General features: G+C 38.8%; 1 long non-coding RNA gene and 1 pseudogene across 1 annotated transcript in view; both read left to right on the top strand.

Moving 5' to 3' along the window:
* LOC143649890 (uncharacterized) overlaps positions 1-19,241 on the top strand; it is a 169,115-nt gene that overhangs the window by 13,702 nt on the left and 136,172 nt on the right. The gene's annotated exons all lie outside the window — the stretch shown is intronic.
* On the top strand, positions 18,536-19,198 carry LOC143678617 (NHP2-like protein 1 pseudogene; annotated as a pseudogene).

The raw sequence follows: 19,241 nt of genomic DNA, 5'->3' as shown, positions 1-19,241 counted from the left end.
GATGCCTTTCAACCTGCCTTGAGACCGTGCTGTGAGAAGCTGTTTATGAGAGGTGATGCATACTGCTGTCCTCTAAGTGCTGCTAGAACCTGGTGCTGCAGAAGTCATGAACAGTGCTAGAACTTATTATTGCAGACAGCACATAGGCTAGAGCAGCCCAACAGAACCTGGAACAGGAATCTCTTCCTCCTCCAGTGTCCTCTACTGACACAGCTTAATTTATGCCAGCTGGAAAAGGAAAAATATTTACAAGATTTATCTCCCCTATTGCAAAGCAGGCAATAAAGTGTGTATTTGGAGCCTCGAGGCAATTACTTGATAATAGGTGCAGCAGTCCATTTCATTTAACTGGAAAAACATCATAATGAGGGTTGGATTTCATTAGGGCTCTGAAAGGCATTACAAATGGTCCCTTTGAGGAGCTGAGAATTGGTTTGGACATGCCCTTTGGTTGAATGCAGTGCTGAGATAGTCCCCAGTAAAAAATGAGATTCTAAAAATCCATGACATATATGTGCATTACAACTAATCAAACTATCATCAGTGGTTGATTGCGGTGAAGTGCCAGCTAAAGCACATGATTGCCCAAGTGGTTCCTGCAATTGAACATTAAGGCAGTTGAGATCACTTTTAGGACAGTGCTGTGAGATGGATTCTTCCAAGTGCTCTTGAACATTTATGGAAAGAAAATGATAAGGTCAGGTCTTTCAACTCTTAGTACAAGTCATGGTCAGAGACCAGAACGCTTCCATAACAGCCATAAAAGAATTCAGTTTTTGCAGACACTGGGGTGATATTATTGATAATCAAATAAATTTTTTTTATTTTAAGGGTTGCTGAATTATAGCAACAGTTGAATTCAGTCTCATCAAATTTTCCATGTGGAAGTTAGGGTATCAATTGGGCAACAATCTGAAAATTGGAATAGGGACATCTGCTTGGACAATCTTAAACCCCAACTCAGTCTAAGTATCCCTTACTAATGGAAGTAGTTTGGCCCCTGGAGACTAGCTTTCCTTTGCTTAAATACTCTGTGATGACCTCGCTGGAGCAGATTTCTTTAAAAGGGATGTTCATTCTCAAGACCTGTCATAACCACCCTCTGTTGCTACTAGACTTAATAACCAAGGTTAAATCTCAACATACTCCAGGAGGACAGGTACATAATATGAGCCACACAGCTTAGCTTACACACAAAAAGAATTACAAGATTTTGCTGATATATGTCAGCAGAGATCTGGAGAACATGTATGGGAGTGGATCCTAAAAGTAAACTTAGGAGGGTGAAATATAACCTCGGTTGGGCCACATTCATTGTTATCAATACACTTACTAGAGATTCCAGATTTAATGTATCTCGTGCAGCTGAAGGTGGATCCAATAACTTATTGGTTGGTTGACTGAAACTTGAACTCAACATTGGCCTACATTTAATAGAGTTGAGATGCCAGAGCTTCCCTGGCATAAGATGGAGAAGGAAATCCAGGGGCTTAGGGAGATAAGGATATTAAACCGGATATATCACATTACCTGCATACCCATCTACCCCCTCCAACATTCCATGAGAAGGCACAGAAGACACTCTCTTCACTAAGTCATTAAAAAATACATTAATGATGGAAGCACCTGCATCCTGAAAAATCTCTAAGGTTTTTTTCCCTCAGAGAAAATAGCATCCCCCTATAAGGAATGCTGCCCTTCCAATGAACTCCTTAGTTTTGTTTATGTCCATTTGGGAAACAGCACTCTAAAAGGATGTAGATCTGTTTTACAAGATGTCATATATGCTTAAGAGTAGAGGCCATTATATGATACTGTCTTCCTTATATCTAAAATATGTGAGTCCAGAATTAAATGTTAGAAGTGGAAGTCGCTCCTCTCACTATAGTTCATAATAACCTACTTGCTGAATTCCTGCTTCCCATCCCAGAAACTTTAAGCTCTGCTGTTTGGTGGTCTTAGTCTCCAAAGGGACAATGCTTCCACCATGGGACACAACGATGGTTGCACTGAATTGGAAGCTGAGGCTGCCAACTGGCTGTGTTGGGTTTTGTGTTACCAAAACAACAGGTAGGAAAAGAGGGTTACTTTACTGGCTGTTCAATCCTGATTGCCAGAGGAAAATTGGATGGCTGCTATACAGTGGTGGCAAGGAAGACTGTGTCTGAAATTCAGTGAATTTTCTGGGGCACCTCTTAGTACTTACATGCCCAATAGTAAAGATTAATCAAAAACTACAGTAACCTAAGAAAGGAAGGACAGTTGAGGACTCAAACATTGTGAGAATAAAAGTCATACCACAAGATCACCAAGTAGCTAACCCAAACCATCTAAAGCTTTGACTGATGGCAGGGTAAATAAAGACTGGGTTGTAGAAGAAAAAAGCTATGGACGTCGATTATGACCTTCAGTCCAATTTAAAAAAAGAGAGAGAACTGGTGTTGCTTTGCATAATTTTTGCTTGTTATATTGTATGTTTATTTGTATGTACTACCATTTTCTTTTTCTCTCTGTAACCAATTTTTATGTTATAAGAAGTAGTTGGAGATGAGCTTTACTATTTAGTCTTTTGGTATTAAAATATTTAGTGAGAGTGTGACAAAATTTAAGGAATAACTAATATTGCCAATAATGCATATAATAGTTTTTGAGACAGTACATTTCTTCATTTTGAGGAAAGTATGAGAACTTCACTTGTAAGAACAGCTGTATCTTGTTATCTGAAAAGATAGAATTGTTCTGTTGTTTGGAAGTTCAAATCTGTGAGGAAGGGTGCATATGGAAGCTGAGTAGCCAAAGGAGTGCCAATTATCAATTAATTGCCCTTCCAATTAATTCCAAATACATCTTCATTGTTGCCATTTAATGATGAAGTTGGATCCTGAAACTATTTCTCTTTCACCGGCTGGCATGATGTTAAGTTTTGTCAGTAGAGGTCTAGAGGGACAACCTGGAAAAGAAAGGGATTTCTCCTAGTGGTTCTGGTGTGCTCCTCTGGACAGGATGCTGCAGAATGTGCGGTTGCAGCAGCCCACACATTCCTGCAGCTGCTGGCTCCAGCAGTGCCCACCAGCCAGCAGTACACAGCACTTCCTGTGAATGGCTTCTCCCAACATCCCCTTGGATGGCTGCTCAGGCTTAGTGAGCTTTTATACCATCCAGTAAGCTACCACCACAATCTTTTCACTAAGTTCTGAATCTCAGCCTGGGGGTGGTGGCCCTCTTCCAGATTTATTTCTGCCTTAAGGCAGGCTCTTCCCTGTATCTGCTATTCCTGTATACAGGCTCCTCCCTGAATTTTCTATTCCTATACTCTTTAGAATTCTTTTTACTAGATAATCCCTTGTTAATCCAGTCCTCTATTATAATGAATTGTTCCTTATATTAAATATCTTCTCTTCAAATTACTACATAGTTTCTATACTGGACCTTCCTGCTATGTCTGACACACCATTCTCAACCTCCAAAACAACCAATTAGTTCACACCTTTACCATTCATATCATATTGTCCTAATGAAAAATTGTTAATACTGGCCTATGCAATGCTCTGCTTTTATCAAACATTGTGATTCCTTGAACATGTTGCTCACTCCTCTCCAAGTTAGTTGCACCATATACATTTTGTGCTATTATTTTAATTGAGTACATTGTCTTTATAGATAAATTCATACAGCATTATCTTTGAAAAAGATAATTATTAAATATAATATTGAGTCATCTAGACCTTTGTTATTCAGTGTGGTCTGTGGTGGGATTGGCATATCAGCAGTCCTTGGGAGCTTTATATAAAAGCTGATTTAGGGGCCCAACCCAGATCTGCTTGATCTGAAGCCCTGGGGTTGAAGACCAGGTGTCTGTGGTATAGCAGACACTGCAGGTGATTCTTGTGTAAACATTTAACAAGCCTGATTTAGGCTAGTAATCCTTGTTTATCAGAATCACCTGGGTAGCAGGCTAAAATGTAGATTCCTGGGCCCTTCTCTGAAGATATCTTGATTCAGTAAATTTGGAAAAGGGCTCAAGAATCTGTATTTATCACAAGCATCCCATTTGATTCTGATAAAGCTGGCTTGTGGAAATTTAAGGAACCCTGTGCCTAGACCAGTACTATGCAATAGAAATTTAATGCAAGCCACACATATAATTTTAAATTTTCTAGTAGCCACATTAAAAAATTAAAAAGAAACAAGTGATATTACTTTAATAATATATTTTATTTAATCCAATATATCCAAAACATCATTTCAAGATGTAATCAATATAAAACAGTTGTTCCTAATATGTTTTACATTTTTCATACTAAGCTTTTGAAATCTCAATTCAGACAAGCCACATTTTAGTGCTCAAAAACCATATTTGGTAGAGTTCTCGCCTGCCATGCCAGAGTCCTGGGTTCAATTCCCAGTGCCTGCCCATGCAAAAAAACAAACAAATCATATTTAGCTAGTGGACCCCATATTAGACAGAATACATCAAGACCAATCACTATAAGCTAAAATCCATTAAATAGGAACTTTGTCTATTTTGTTTACCATTCATCACTAAAAACCCAATACTAGCAAAATTTCTGGCATAAAATAGGCATTCAAAACAGTTTTGCTTCAACACAAGAAAATTAATTAATGTAATACAGCACATTAACAAATCAAAAGGGAAAAATCGTATAATCATCTCAATTGATGCTGAAAAAGCATTCAATAAAATTCAACAGTCTTTCTGACAAAAACACTTCAAAAGATAAGAATCAAAAGTAACTTCCTCAATATGATAAAGGGCATATATGAAAAACTGATAGCCAGCATCGTACTCAATGGAGAGAGACTGAAAGAAAGCTTGTCCCCTAAGATCAGGAACAAGACAAGGATGCCGTTTGTCACCACTATTATTCAACATTGTGCTAGACATTCTAACTAGAGCAACCAGGCAAGACAAAGAGATAAAAGGCACCCAAATTGGAAAGGAAGAAGTAAAACTCTCATTATTTGCAGATGCTATGATACAATACTTGGAAAATCCTGAGAAATCTACAACAGAGTTACTTGAGCAATTCAGAAAGGTGGCAGGACATAAAATTAATGTGCAAAAATCAATAATGTTTCTATACACAAGCAATGACCTAACAAAGGAGTCAGTTAAGGAAAAATTCCATTCAAAACAGCAACTAAAAGAATCGAATGTTTAGGAATGAGCTTAACTAAGGATGTAAAGAACTTGTACACAGAAAACTATGTAGCATTGCTAAAAGAAATCAAAGAAGATCTAAATAGGTGGAAAGATATTCCCTGCTCATGGATAGGAAGGTTAAATATAGTTAAAATGTCTATCCTACCCAAATTGATCTACAGATTCAACACAATACCAATAAAAATTCCAACAAACTACTTTGAAGACTTGGAAAGACTGGTTACCAAATTCATCTGGAAGGGAAAGAGACCCCGAATAGCTAAAATCATCCTAAAATGAAAGAACGAAGTGGGAGGATTAACACTTCCTGACTTTAAAACTTATTATAAAGCCACACTGGTCAAAACAGCATGGTACTGGCAAAAAGACAGAAATATTGATCAATGGAGTCGAATTGAGAGTGCAGAAATAGACCACCAAATCTATGGTCAACTGATTTTTGACACGGCCCCCAAATCCACCGAACTGGGACAAAATACTCTTTTCAATAAATGGGCAGAGAAGAACTGTATATCAATAACCAAAAGAATGAAGAGGACCCTTTCCTTATACCCTATATAAAAATTAACTCGAGGACTTCCGGAGAAGATGGCGGCTTAGTAAGACGCGCGGGTCTTAGTTCCTCCTCCAGAAAAGCAACTAAAGAAACAGAAACAATACGAAACAGCTCCCGGAGTCACGACAGAGACCAAAAAGACAGCGTACCCCATTCTGGAACAGCTGAACGGGCAGGGAGAATCTGCTGCGGTGAGCTACCCGAGGGGCGCGCGTTTTCCCGGCCGGGGCGGCTGGCGACTGAGGTCCCCTCCACGCACGTGGCTCACCGGCCTGACTGGGAACGTTGGATAGCGGGGCCCTCCCGTCACGCTTGGCGTTTCGGGCCAGCTGGGCAATTAGGACCGGCACTCTCCCAAGCCGCGGCGGCCAGCGACCCCCACCTCCACGCGCGGTTTCCCGGGCCGACTGCGGTGCAGACAGACGAGCGCCACGAGCGCCACCTACTGGGCAGGAAAAGAAAAACAGAGCCCAGAGATTTCACAGAAAAAGCTTTCAACCAGCTGTGTAACACACCCAGGGAAATCTGATCAAATGCCCAGACACCAGCAGAAAATAATGGATGACGCTCGGAAAATTGAAGATATGGCCCAGTCAAAGGAACAAACCAATAGTTCAAATGAGATACAGGAGCTGAGACAACTAATGCTGAATATACGAACAGAAATGGAAATATTCTTCAAAAACCAAATCAATAAATTGAGGGAGGACATGAAGAAGACATGGGCTGAACAAAAAGAAGAAATAGAAAATCTGAAAAAACAAATCACAGAACTTATGGGAGTGAAGGACAAAGAAGAAAAAATGGAAAAAACAATGGATACCTACAATGGTAGATCTAAAGAGGCAGAAGCTACAATTAGTGAACTGGAGGATGGAACATCTGAATTCCAAAAAGAAACAGAAACTATAGAGAAAAGAATGGAAAAACTTGAGCAGGGGATCAGGGAACTAAATGACAATATGAAGCGCACAAATATACGTGTTGTGGGTGTCCCAGAAGGAGAAGAGAAGGGAAAAGGAGGAGAAAAACTAATGGAAGAAATTATCACTGAAAATTTCCCAACTCTTATGAAAGACCTAAATTTACAGATCCAAGAAGTGCAGCGCACCCCAAAGAAAATAGACCCAAATAGGTGTTCTCCAAGACACTTACTAGTTAGAATGTCAGAGGTCAAAGAGAAAGAGAGGATCTTGAAAGCAGCAAGAGAAAAACAATCTGTCACATACAAGGGAAACCCAATAAGACTATGTGTAGATTTCTCAGCAGAAACCATGGAAGCTAGAAGACAGTGGGATGATATATTTAAATTACTAAAAGAGAAAAACTGCCAACCAAGACTCCTATATCCAGCAAAATTGTCCTTCAAAAATGAAGGAGAAATTAAAACATTTATAGACAAAAAGTCACTGAGAGAATTTGTGACCAAGAGACCAGCTCTGCAAGAAATACTAAAGGGAGCACTAGAGTCAGATACGAAAAGACAGAAGAGAGAGGTATGGAGTAAAGTGTAGAAAGAAGGAAAATCAGATATGATATATATAATACAAAAGCCAAAATGGTAGAGGAAAATATTATCCAAACAGTAATAATACTAAAAGTTAATGAACTGTATTTCCCAATCAAAAGACATAGAATGGCAGAATGGATTACGACCCAGCAATACCACTGCTAAGTATCTACTCAAGGGACCTAAGGGCAAAGACACAGACGGACATTTGCACACCAGTGTTTATAGCAGCATTATCTACAATTGCAAAGAGATGGAAACAGCCAAAATGTTCACCAACAGACGAGTGGCTAAACAAACTGTGGCGTATACCTACGATGGAATATTATGCAGCTTTAAGACAGACTAAACTTATGAAGCATGTAATAACATGGATGGACCTAGAGAACATTATGCTGAGTGAGTCTAGCCCAAAACTAAAGGACAAATACTGTAAGGTCCCACTGATGTGAACCGACATTTGAGAATCAGCTTGGAATATATCATTGGTAACAGAGACCAGCAGGAGTTAGAAACAGGGTAAGATAATGGGTAATTGGAACTGAAGGGATACAGACTGTGCAACAGGACTAGATACAAAAACTCAAAAATGGACAGCACAATAATACCTAAGTGTAATGTAACTATGTTGGAACACTGAATGAAGCTGCACCTGAAATATGGTTTTTTGTTTGTTTGTTTGTGTGTTTGTATCTTTTGTTTTTGTTTTTTTTCTTTTTCCTTTATATATACATATATATATATTATTAGTATTATTATTTTAATTCTCTTCTCTATATTAACATTCTATATTTTTTTCTGCTGTTTTGCTAGTTCTTTTCCTAAATCGATGCAAATGTACTAAGAAATGATGATCATACATCTATGTGATGATACTAAGAATTACTGAGTGCATTTGTAGAATGGAATAATTTCTAAATGTTGTGTTAATTTCTTTTCTTTTTTTTGATTAATAAAAAAATTAAAAAAAAAAATTAACTCAAAGTGGATCAAACATCTAAATATAAGAACTAGCACCATAGAGAATTTCCAAGATGGCGGCTTAGTGAGGTGTGGAATTTAGTTCGTCCTCCAGAGCAGCTAGTAAATAGCAAGAACAGTACAGAGCAACTGCTAGGGCCACATCCGTGACTGGACACACAGCATATACCAGTCAGGACAATCTGGACCAGCTGAGATTCTGCACAGAACCAAAAGTACCCCAAGCTGCAGAGACCAATGACCCTCCCTCATAGGCATGGCAGCCTCTTTCCTGGAGGGGAAAGGAAAGAGACTTTACTAGCAGCAGGGGGTTAGCTCAACCAGACTCCACTTTCGGAATTAATTAGCAAATTCTGACTACTGAAAATAGGGCCCCAGCTCAAAAAAACCTCCAATAAGAGCTAAAGGTACTTGGAGCTTTTGCCCTGGCACAGAGGGGGCAGGGCTAATGGGGGAAAAAAGACTGGCTTTTTGAATCAGTACAAAATATTTTAAAAGGGCTGGACCCTAAAAAAAGGGGGGATACATAGAGCAACATACCAACTTAAACTCTTGATTAACAAACCTGAGAAATGGGGGTCCTGCTCTGAAAAGGATTTTTTTTTTTTTTTTTTTTTTTGCTTTGTTTCTACTGCATAACTGCTCACTAGATAGAACTGCAAGCCTTCTCAGGCTTCACCTGCCCCCAGGCAAGGGCACAATTATATTTTTCTGAGAGACAAAGTGGCTGGTCAGGTGAAAGGAATTAATTCCCTTGAGGCTGTGCCTTCCCCAGGAGAGGGGTGGGGCCCAGTTCAAGTGGAATCCCTCCCTCAAGGAATTCAGAGCCCAGGGGCTGGAAAACTGAAGCAAGTTAAGGCAGCCTACAACCTCTCCTCTGTCTCAAACCACCAGCAGGGAGAGTCTGCTGAAGTTAAAGGCACCACATCACAGTACACTGGTAGGAAACCACAGGCAGACAAGCACCATATACTGGGCAGGACAGGAAAAGCACAGTCTAGAAGCTTCATAGGAAAGTCTGTCAACTTGATGGGTCTCACTCTCAGGGAAAACTGATGCAGGTGACTCTTACCTCCTGAGAGGAGGCCAATTTGGTCTGGGAAAATCTGCCTGGGGTATATAAAATCTAAGTATACCCTCCTAAGGAAAAAAAATAAAAAGGCTCCATATAGAAAGACCATGAAACAAGAAAACAAGAACTGAAAAATTCTGATCCATTAAACAAAACCTATGCTAGAGGTCTATAATAAGCTGAATTGAATGTCAGAGAACAGATAGAGAACAAAGCCATCCAGCAAGAAAATCCTAGGTAAAAGAGTGAAAACAGGGTGGGCCATGGTGGCTCAGCAGGCAAGAATGCTCGCCTGCCATGCCAGAGGACCCAGGTTCAATTCCTGGTGACTGCCCATGTAAAAAAAAAAAAAGAGTGAAAACAATCTCCAGAATGAACTAATTAAGAAAATCAAATGCCTTGACACCAGCAAAAAATAACAAGCCATACTAGGGAAATTGAAGATATAGCCCAAAGGAACAAATCAACAATTCAAATGAGATATAGGAGTTGAAACAACTAATTCAGGATGTTTGAACAGACATGGAAAAATCATCAAAAATCAAATCAACAAGTTGAGGGAGGACATAAAGAAGGCAATGGGTGAACAAAAAGAAGAAATTACCGTCTGAAAAAATAAATAGCATGGACTCTCTGCTTCATGGTGCTGCAGTATTCTCTGCTCTCCCTGAATCTCTTTTCTCCAAAATGTTTTCTCTTTTATAGGACTCCAGAAACTTATCAAGACCCACCCCAATGGATGGAGACATGTCATCATCTAATCAGAGAGTCCATGAGCCAGCAACCTTTGGAGATAAAGAAGGAAAACACCTCCTGAGGGAGCTTCATGAAACTGGAAGCCAGGAGAGAAAGCTAGCAGATGATGCTGTGTTCACCATGTGCCCTTTCACTTAAGAGAGCAACAGTGACTGTGTTTGCCATGTGCCTTTTCACTTGAGAGAGAAACCCTGAACTTCATCGTACTTCATGAACCAAGGTGTATTTCCCAGGATGTCTTAGATTGGACGTTTCTATAGCCTCATTTTAATTGGGACATTTTCTCAGTCTTAGGACTGTAAACTAGCACTTTATTAAATTTCCCTTTTAAAAGCTGTTCCACTTCTGGTATGTTGCATTCTGGCAGCTAGCAAACTAGAACAACAAACAACTCTCCCTTTGGTCTTGGACAAACTTGAAGTTTAAAAATATGGGCCATATTTTTCAACCATTACCCAGTATTCTGACTTATCTTAGTCCTATACAGATCAGCATCATTTACATTTCTAGATGAGGTCTGATCAGTTTTCAGCTTTTTGAACAGTTGCCACATGGGTTAATGGTGACTTTCATAACGTCAATGCTCTAACACTGGGTCTCAGGTGTCACATAAATACCCAAAGTTCCAAGGAATAACTAGGTTATAAACAAATAGCTCAGTCTCTCGAAATTTAGAAATACCAGTTACAACTACTAAATATATGACTCCTGTAACAGCTTACAATCTAGGAATCTTTAAAAGGCCCCAACCTGATAAGCCAGGCTCTCAAATTCAATTCTCTGAGTTTGATTAGTATAGTTAATTCCTGTGAATGAGGCATCATAATATTTGTCTTTTTGTTTCTGACATTTCAATCAAAATACTGTTCCTCCAGTTCCTTCACCTAGTTACATTTCTCATAAGCTCATTCCTTCTTGCAGCCACTCAGTTAAAAATAAATAAATAAATAAATAAATAACAGAACTTATGGGAATGAAAGGCACAGTAGAAGAGATGAAAAAAAAAAAAACAATGGAAACCTTACACAACCTTAGATTTCAAGAGGCAGAAGAAAGGATTAGTGACCTGGAGGATGGGACATCTGAAATCCGACAAGCAAAAGAAAATAATAGAAAAAAGAATGGAAAAATATGAGCAGGGACTCAAGGAATTGAATGACAACATGAAGTGCCCAAATATAAGTGTTGTGGGTATCCCAGAAGGAGAAGAGAAGGGAAAAGGAGAAAGAGTAATGGAGGAATTATCACTGAAAATTTCCCATCTCTTATGAAAGCCTTAAAATTACAGAAGACTACAGCATACCCCAAACAGAATAGATCCAAATAACATACCCCAATACGCTTACTAATCAGACTGTCAGATGTCAAAGAGAAAGAGAGAATTTTGAAAGCAGCAAGAGAAAAGCAATCCGTCACATACAAGGGAAGTCTAAAAGGACTATGTGTAGATTTCTCAGCAGAAACCATGGTGGCGAGAAGACAGTGGGATGATATATTCCAGAGTCTAAAAGAGAAAAACTGCCAACCAAGAATTCTATGTCCAGCAAAATTGCTCTTCAAAAATGGGGGGGGGATTAAAACATTTTCAGAGAAAAAAAAATCACTCAGAGAATTTGTGACCAGGAGACTGGCTCTGTAAGAAATACTAAAGGGAGCACTAGAGGCAGATAGGAAAAGACAGGAGAGAGAGGTGTGGAGAAGAGTGTAGAAATGAAGGCTATCAGTAAAGGTAAATCGAGTCCAGCACCACATTGAAAGAATTATACACCATGACCAAGTAGGATTCGTCCTAGGTATGCAAAGATGTCTCAACATAAGGAAAATCAATTAATGTAATACACCATATCAACAAATCAAAGCAGAAAAACCACATGATCACCTTTATTGATGCAGAAAAGGCATTTGACAAAATTCATCATTTGATGAAACACTTCAAAGGATAGGAATGGAAGAGAACTTCCTCTGCATGATAAAGAGAATATATGAAAAACCCACAGCTAACATCATCAATGGGGAAAGCCTGAAAGCATTCCCCCTAAGATCAGGAACAAGACAAGGATGTCCGTTGTCACAATTGTTATTCAACATTGTGTTGGAAGTTCAAGCCAGAGCAATTAGACAAGAGAAAGAAATACAAGGCATTAAAATTGGAAATGAAGCAGTAAAACTCTCACTGTTTGCAGATGATATGATACTGTATGTCAAAAATCCCCAAAAAAATCCACAGCAAAACTACTAGGGCTAATAAATGAGTGCAGCAAAGTGCAGTTTACAAGATCAACACTCAAAAATCTGTAGTGTTTCTATACACTAGTAATAAACAATCTGAGGGGGAATCAAGAAAAAAATCCATTTACAGTTGCAACCAAAAGAATAAAGTATTTAGGAATGAATTTAACTAAGAATACAAAATACCTTTACAAAGGAAACTAAAAGAAATTGCTAAAAAACAAATCACAGAAGACCTAAATAAATGGAAGGGCATGCTGTGTTAATGGATTGCAAGACTAAATATAGTTAAGATGTCAATTCTACCTAAATTGATTTATAGATTTAATGCAATATCAATTAAAATCTCAAAAACTTACTTTTCAGAAATAGAAAAACCAATAACCAAATTTGTTTGGAAGGGCAGGGTGCCCCAAATAACTAAAAATATCCTGAGAAAGAAAAATGAAGTTGGAGATCTCACACTACCTGACTTTAAGATGTATTACAAAGCTACAGTGTTCAAAACAGCATGGTACTGACATAAATGTAGATATACTGACCAATGAAATTGAATAGAGTGTTCAGATATAGACCCTCTCATCTATGGACAATTGATCTTTGATAAGGCAGTCAAGCCAACTCACCTGGGGCAGAACAGTCTCTTCAATAAATGGTGTTTGGAGAACTGGATATCCATATGCAAAAGAATGAAAGAGGATCCATATCTCACACCTTATACAAAAATGAACTCAAAATGGATCAAGGCCATAAAACTTTTAGAAGAAATATAGAGAAATATCTTATAAAGCTTATAATAGAAGGTGGTTCCCTAGATCTTACACCCAAAGCATGAGTGTTGAATAAATAAATAGATAAATAAATAAATGGGAACTCCTCAAAATTAAACACTTTTGTGCATCAAAGAACTTTGTAAAGAAAGTAAAAAGGCAGCCTACACAATGGGAGACACTATATGGAAACAATTTATCAGATAAGGGTCTAGTATCCAAATATATAAAGAGGTTGTTCAACTCAAAAATGGGCAAAACACATGAACAGACACTTCTCATGAGAGGAAATACAAATGGCTAAAAGGCACATGAGAAGATGCTCAATTTCCCTGGCTATTCGGGTAATGCAAATCAAAACCACAATGAGATATATCTCACACCTACCAGAATGGCCATTATAAAAATAAAAAAATAAACAGAAAATGACAAAAGCTGGAGAGGATGTGGAGAAAGAGGCACACTTATCCACTGTTGGTGGGAACACAAATGGTACAACTGCTGTGGAAGGCAGTTTGGCAGTTCCTCAGGAAGCTAAGAATAGAATTGCCACATGATCCAGCAATATTATTGCTAGGTATATATTCAGAGGACATGAGGGCAAGGACACAAACGGACATTTGCACACCAATGTTTATAGCAGCATTATTGCCAAGAGATGGAACAGCCCAAATGTCCATCAACAGATGCGTGGTTAAACAAGCTGTGGTATATACACATATGATGGAATATTACAGAGCTGTAAGACAGAATAAAGTCCTGAAGCATGGAGCAAAGTGGATGGACCTTGAGGACGTTATGCTGAGTGAAATTAGCAAGAAACAAAAGGACAGATACTGTATAGTCTCACTAATATGAACTATCATTAATGAATGAACATGGAGAATCTCAGCTAAGAACACAGGTTTTCAGGATTTAGAAATAGGGTGGAGATTGGGTAATTGCATCTGAAGGGATACCGATTGTGCAACAGGATGGATTGTAAAAATTCAGAAATGTATAGCACAATACTTCCTGATTATAGCACAATAATGTAAGTACACTGAATGAAGCTGAATGTGAGGATGATAGAGGGAGGAGGACTGGGGGCACATATAAAACCAGAAGGAAAGATAGATGATAAAGACTGAGATGGTATAATCTAGGAATGCCTAGCGTGTACAATGATAGTGACTAAATGCATAAATTAAAAAATGTTTTTGCATGAGGAAGAACAAAGGAATGTCCATATTGCAGGGTGTTGAAAATAGATGGTAATTCATATTCTAGAACTTCAACTTCTGTGTGAGACTAAAGCGAGAAAAGTTTATTTGGTGCAAAATTTATAGTTTGACTAGTGCACTTCCTAATTTAACAAATTGGACAGTTTAAGTGAACACCAGAAGTACATGGAACCTTGAGTAGGACATGAGATTTTGTAGGTTTGTCTAGTTAATGAGGTGCCCTGATAAATCCTACAGTGATTTGAACAGTGAATAAAGAAGTATTTGCAAAGTCCCTTTGGGGGAATGGGGAGAAAGGAGGAAATATTCAACTTCCCCATTTGAAGAATTCCTGATATTCTCTCAAGTAGTGGGGACAACCAAATCAATAGACCGGCTCTCAATCTTGGGGTTTGTTCCTACGAAACTTATCCCCACAAAGGATAGGCTAAGCCTACTTAAAATCAAGCCCAAGAGTCACCCCCAAAGAACCTTTGTTGTTCAGATATGGCCTCTCTCTCTCTCAGCCAACATGGCAAGCAAACTCACTGCCCTCCCCCTCTCTATGTGGCACATGACTCCTAGAGGTGTAAACCTCCCTGACAACATGAGAGAGAAATCCTACAATGAGCTGGGACTTAGCATCAAGGGATTGAGAAAACCTTCTCTACAGAAAGGGGGAGGAGAGAAATTAGACAAAATAAAGTGTCAGTGGCTGAGAGATTTCAGAGTTGAGAGGTTATCCTGGAGGTTATTCTTACGCATTATATAGATATCCCTTTCCAGTTTATGGTATATTAGAATGACTAGAGGGAAGTGCCTGAAACTGTTGAGATGTGTTCCAGTAGCCATGTTTCTTGAAGATGATTGTATAATGATATAGCTTTCTCAGTGTGACTCTGTGATTTTGAAAACCTTGTGTCTGATACTCCTTTTATCTACAGTATGGACAGATGAGTAAAAAATATAGATAAGAAATAAACAATAGGGGGAACAAAGGTTAAAATAAATTGAGTAGATTGAAATAATAGTGATCAATGAAAGGGAGTGATAAGGGGTATGCATGTGTGACCTTTTTCTTTTTTCTTTCCTTTGCTGGAGAGATGCAGTTGTTCAAAAAAATGACCAAGGTGATGAATACACAACTATGTGATGTATTGTAAGTCACTGATTGTAACTGTGTCAAGAATGGTTGTATATTTGTTCATTGCTTATAACAAAAATATTTTTTAAAAATATCTAGCACCGTAAAGCTTCTAGAAGAAAATGTAAGGAAACATCTTCAAGAACTAGTAATAGGAGGTAGCTTCCTAAACTTTTCATCCGAAGCACAAACAACAACAACAACAAAATAGATAAATGGAAACTCCTCAAAATCAAAAGCTTCTGGACCTCAAAGGGCTTTATCGAAAAGGTGAAGAGGCAGCCAACTCAATGGGAGAAAATATTTAAAAGAAATCACACATTGGACAACGGTTTGAAATCCTGTTGTTCTAGTTTGCTAGCTGCTGGAATGCAACACATCAGAGACGGATTGGCTTTTAATAAAAGGGGATTTATTTTGTTAGTTCTTCAGAGGAAAGGCAGCTAACTTTCATCTGAGGTTCTTTCTTACATAGGAAGGCTCAGGGTAATCTCTGCTGGCCTTCTCTCCAGGCCTCTGGGTTCCAACAACTTTCCCCGGGGTGATTTCTTTCTGCATCTCCAAAGGCCTGGGCTGAGCTGCAAGTGCTGAGATGAAGTATGCTGAGCTGCTTGGGCTGCGCTACCTTGAGCTCTCTCATTTAAGCACCAGCCAATTAAGTGAAACGTCATTCATTGCAGCAGGCACACCTCCTAGCCGACTGCAGATGTAAATCAGCAACAGATGAGGTTCACATACCATTGGCTCATGTCCACAGCAACAGAACTAGGTGCCTTCACTTGGCCAAGTTGACAGCTGACTCTGACTACCACACCTGTATACAAAGAGAAATCATACAACTCAGCAAAAAAAGAACAACCCAACTATAAAATGGGCTAAAGGTATAATAGACATTTTTCTGAAGACCAAATAGATGGCTCAAAAGCACATGAAGGGATGTTCATTATCATTAGTTATAAAGGAAATGCAGATGGAGACTACTGTGAGCTACTACCTCACACCTATAGGAATGGATGCTATTAAACAAACAGGAAACTACAAATGTTGGAGAGAATGTGAAGAAATTGGGACACTTATACACTGCTGGTGAGAATGTATAATGGTACAGCTGCTATGGAAGACAATTTGGCAATTCCTTAGGAAACTAAATATCGAGTTGCCCTATGACCCAATAATAGCACTACTTGGTATATACCCAGAAGAGCTGAAAACTCATATATTCCATCGTATGTATACACCACATTTTGTTAATCCACTCACCTGTTGATGGGCACCGTGTTCATAGCAGTATTATTCACAATCACCAAAAGATGGAAACAGTCCACATGCCCACCAACAGATGAGTGGATAAACAAAATGTGGTATATACATATGATGGAATATTATGTAGCAGTAAGACAAAATGATGTCCTGAAGCACATGACAAGGTGGATGAGCCTTGAGGACATAAAGCTAAGTGAAATAAGTCAGACACAAAAGGATAGATATTATATGATTCTACTTTTATGACCATGGTAAAGGTAAAAGCAGAGGCTTATAATACAGAATATAGGGGACTTAGAGATACATAGAACTAGAATGAATGAACCATTAGCTAATGAGGTTGAACTCAAACATAAGGGAATAGCTAGAAGTGAAGGCAGTTCTCTAGTAGGTCTACAAGTAATATTACCATATTGAATATGAACGTAATTGAAAGGGATTATATAGATCTATGTGTCCCACTGATTAATGCTTGAAATATAAATAAGTTCTTGCATAAACTACTTCAGAGGTATAACTCTTGTACAAACAGTGTTTAAGTCCAGGGTACGGAGGAAAACTGCTGTTGCATGCATGCTTCGGGCTATGTTCAAAGGGAAAACTTCAGCACTACCACAGCAATGGCAGAGGTAAATAACGGGGGGTGGGAGAAGAGTTAAGAAGAGGTTTAGATATCCTAAAGATTATACATTATACATGTATATGTACATGTTTATGAGCATTATATATGATGCCTAATGAATGCACGTGGCTTTAGGACACACCGACTGAGAAATAGATTGGCGAACGATGGTGTATACTTATGAAAGAAGGTTGTGCTGCTACAAAAAGGAACAAAGTCGTGAGGCATGCAACGATGTGAATGAATCTGTGGGGCATTTGGTGAGGCTAAATAAACCAGAAATGAAAGAATAATTGTTGTATGGTCTCCTTTAGAAAATGCTTATAAGAAAACAGGGGCCTAGACTGTAAGCTCTTAAAGCAGACACATTTAGTCTGGAGTGGTAATTATTATTCCTGGATTTCGAGAGGCTGTTACAGAGACTGGTTTTTTAGTGAATTTGTTAAATAATAAATTGAAATAAATATAACAACTACAATAATAATAACCCCATTTCTTGAGCCTTTACTATATCCCTGGCACTGTGTATTGTCTCATTTAATCCTAAAATAACTGCTGTGAGGTAGGCAGTGTTATATTCAACTATCAGTATCAGATGAGGAAATTGAGGCTTTGAGATGTTAAGCAGTTTATCCAAGAATACACAAGAGCAAATGCCATGACTAACATTCAAACCCAGGTTTTTCTGCCCACAGAGCTTATTCCTCTCATCACTATGAGTAATCAATATGGATTATGAAACTAAAGCTTGCCATGTAATTAATATTAATTAAATAAAACAGAGCATGTCATAAATGTTACCCTTAACACTTGGTGTTGTTCCAATTACTAAATGAGTTTTCCAGGGTTTAAAAAAACTGTGGCATTTCCTTAAAAAATTAAACCTAGGACTATCATATGACCCAGCAATCCCACTTCTAGATAGATACCCAAAAGAATTGAAAGCAGGGACTTGAAAAGATATTTGTAACCAATGTTCTAAGCAGCATTGTTCACAATATCCAAAAGATGGAGGCAAACATATGGTGGAATACTATTCAGCCATAAAGAGGAACGAAGTCCTGATATATGCTGCACTTGGATGAACCTTGAAGGCAACATATTGAGTGAAATAAGTCAGACAGAAGGACAGATATTATATGATTCCACTTATGTGAAATAACTGGAATATGCAAATTTGTATAGAGAGAAAGCAGAGTTCCAGTTACCAGGAGCAGGGGATGGGAATAAGGGAATGGGGAGATAATGCATTATGGGTCAGGGGTGATGGAAAAGTTCAGGTAATGGATGATGGTGATAGTAGCACAACACTGCAAATGTGATTAATGCCACTGAATTCTATACTTGGGAGTGGTTAAAATGGGAAATTTTATGTTGTATATGTGTTTCTACAATTATAAAAGAGAGAGATCATGACAATCAATGACAATTTAATACATGATCCTGGAATAGCTCTAATAATGATGGAGAAAACACCAACAGACATTATTGGGAGGAAAAGTGAGACCATAGAACTGCAGCCGTGATTGAGGTTGATGTCGATCCACAAGCTCATCCCCTTGTAGATGCCCACCTCACCAAGAAACTACTGGCCCTCGGTCAGCAGTCATGTAGCTCCAAGCAGCTTCGTAAAGGAGCCAGTGAGGCCACGAAAGCTCTCAACAGAGGCATCTCTGAGTCCATTGTGATGGCTGCAGATGCTGAGCCCCTGGAGACTATCTCACACCTTCCCCCGCTGTTTGAAGACGAGAATATGCCCTACGTGTTTGTGCGCTACAAGCAGGCGCTAGGACAGGCCTGTGGGTCTCCAGGCCTGTCATCGCCTGCTCTGTCACCATCAAAGAAGGCTCACAGCTGAAGCAGCAGATCCAGTCCATTCAATAGTCCATTGAGAGGCTCTCAGTGTAAACCCGTGGCATCTGCCATACTCTACCAGCTGACGGTCCCCTGG

The sequence above is a fragment of the Tamandua tetradactyla genome, chromosome 1 (assembly GCF_023851605.1).
Source record: "Tamandua tetradactyla isolate mTamTet1 chromosome 1, mTamTet1.pri, whole genome shotgun sequence".
NCBI lineage: Eukaryota > Metazoa > Chordata > Mammalia > Pilosa > Myrmecophagidae > Tamandua > Tamandua tetradactyla.
Note: the sequence above shows the minus strand (reverse complement) of the source record. Positions and strands in the feature narration are given on the sequence as shown.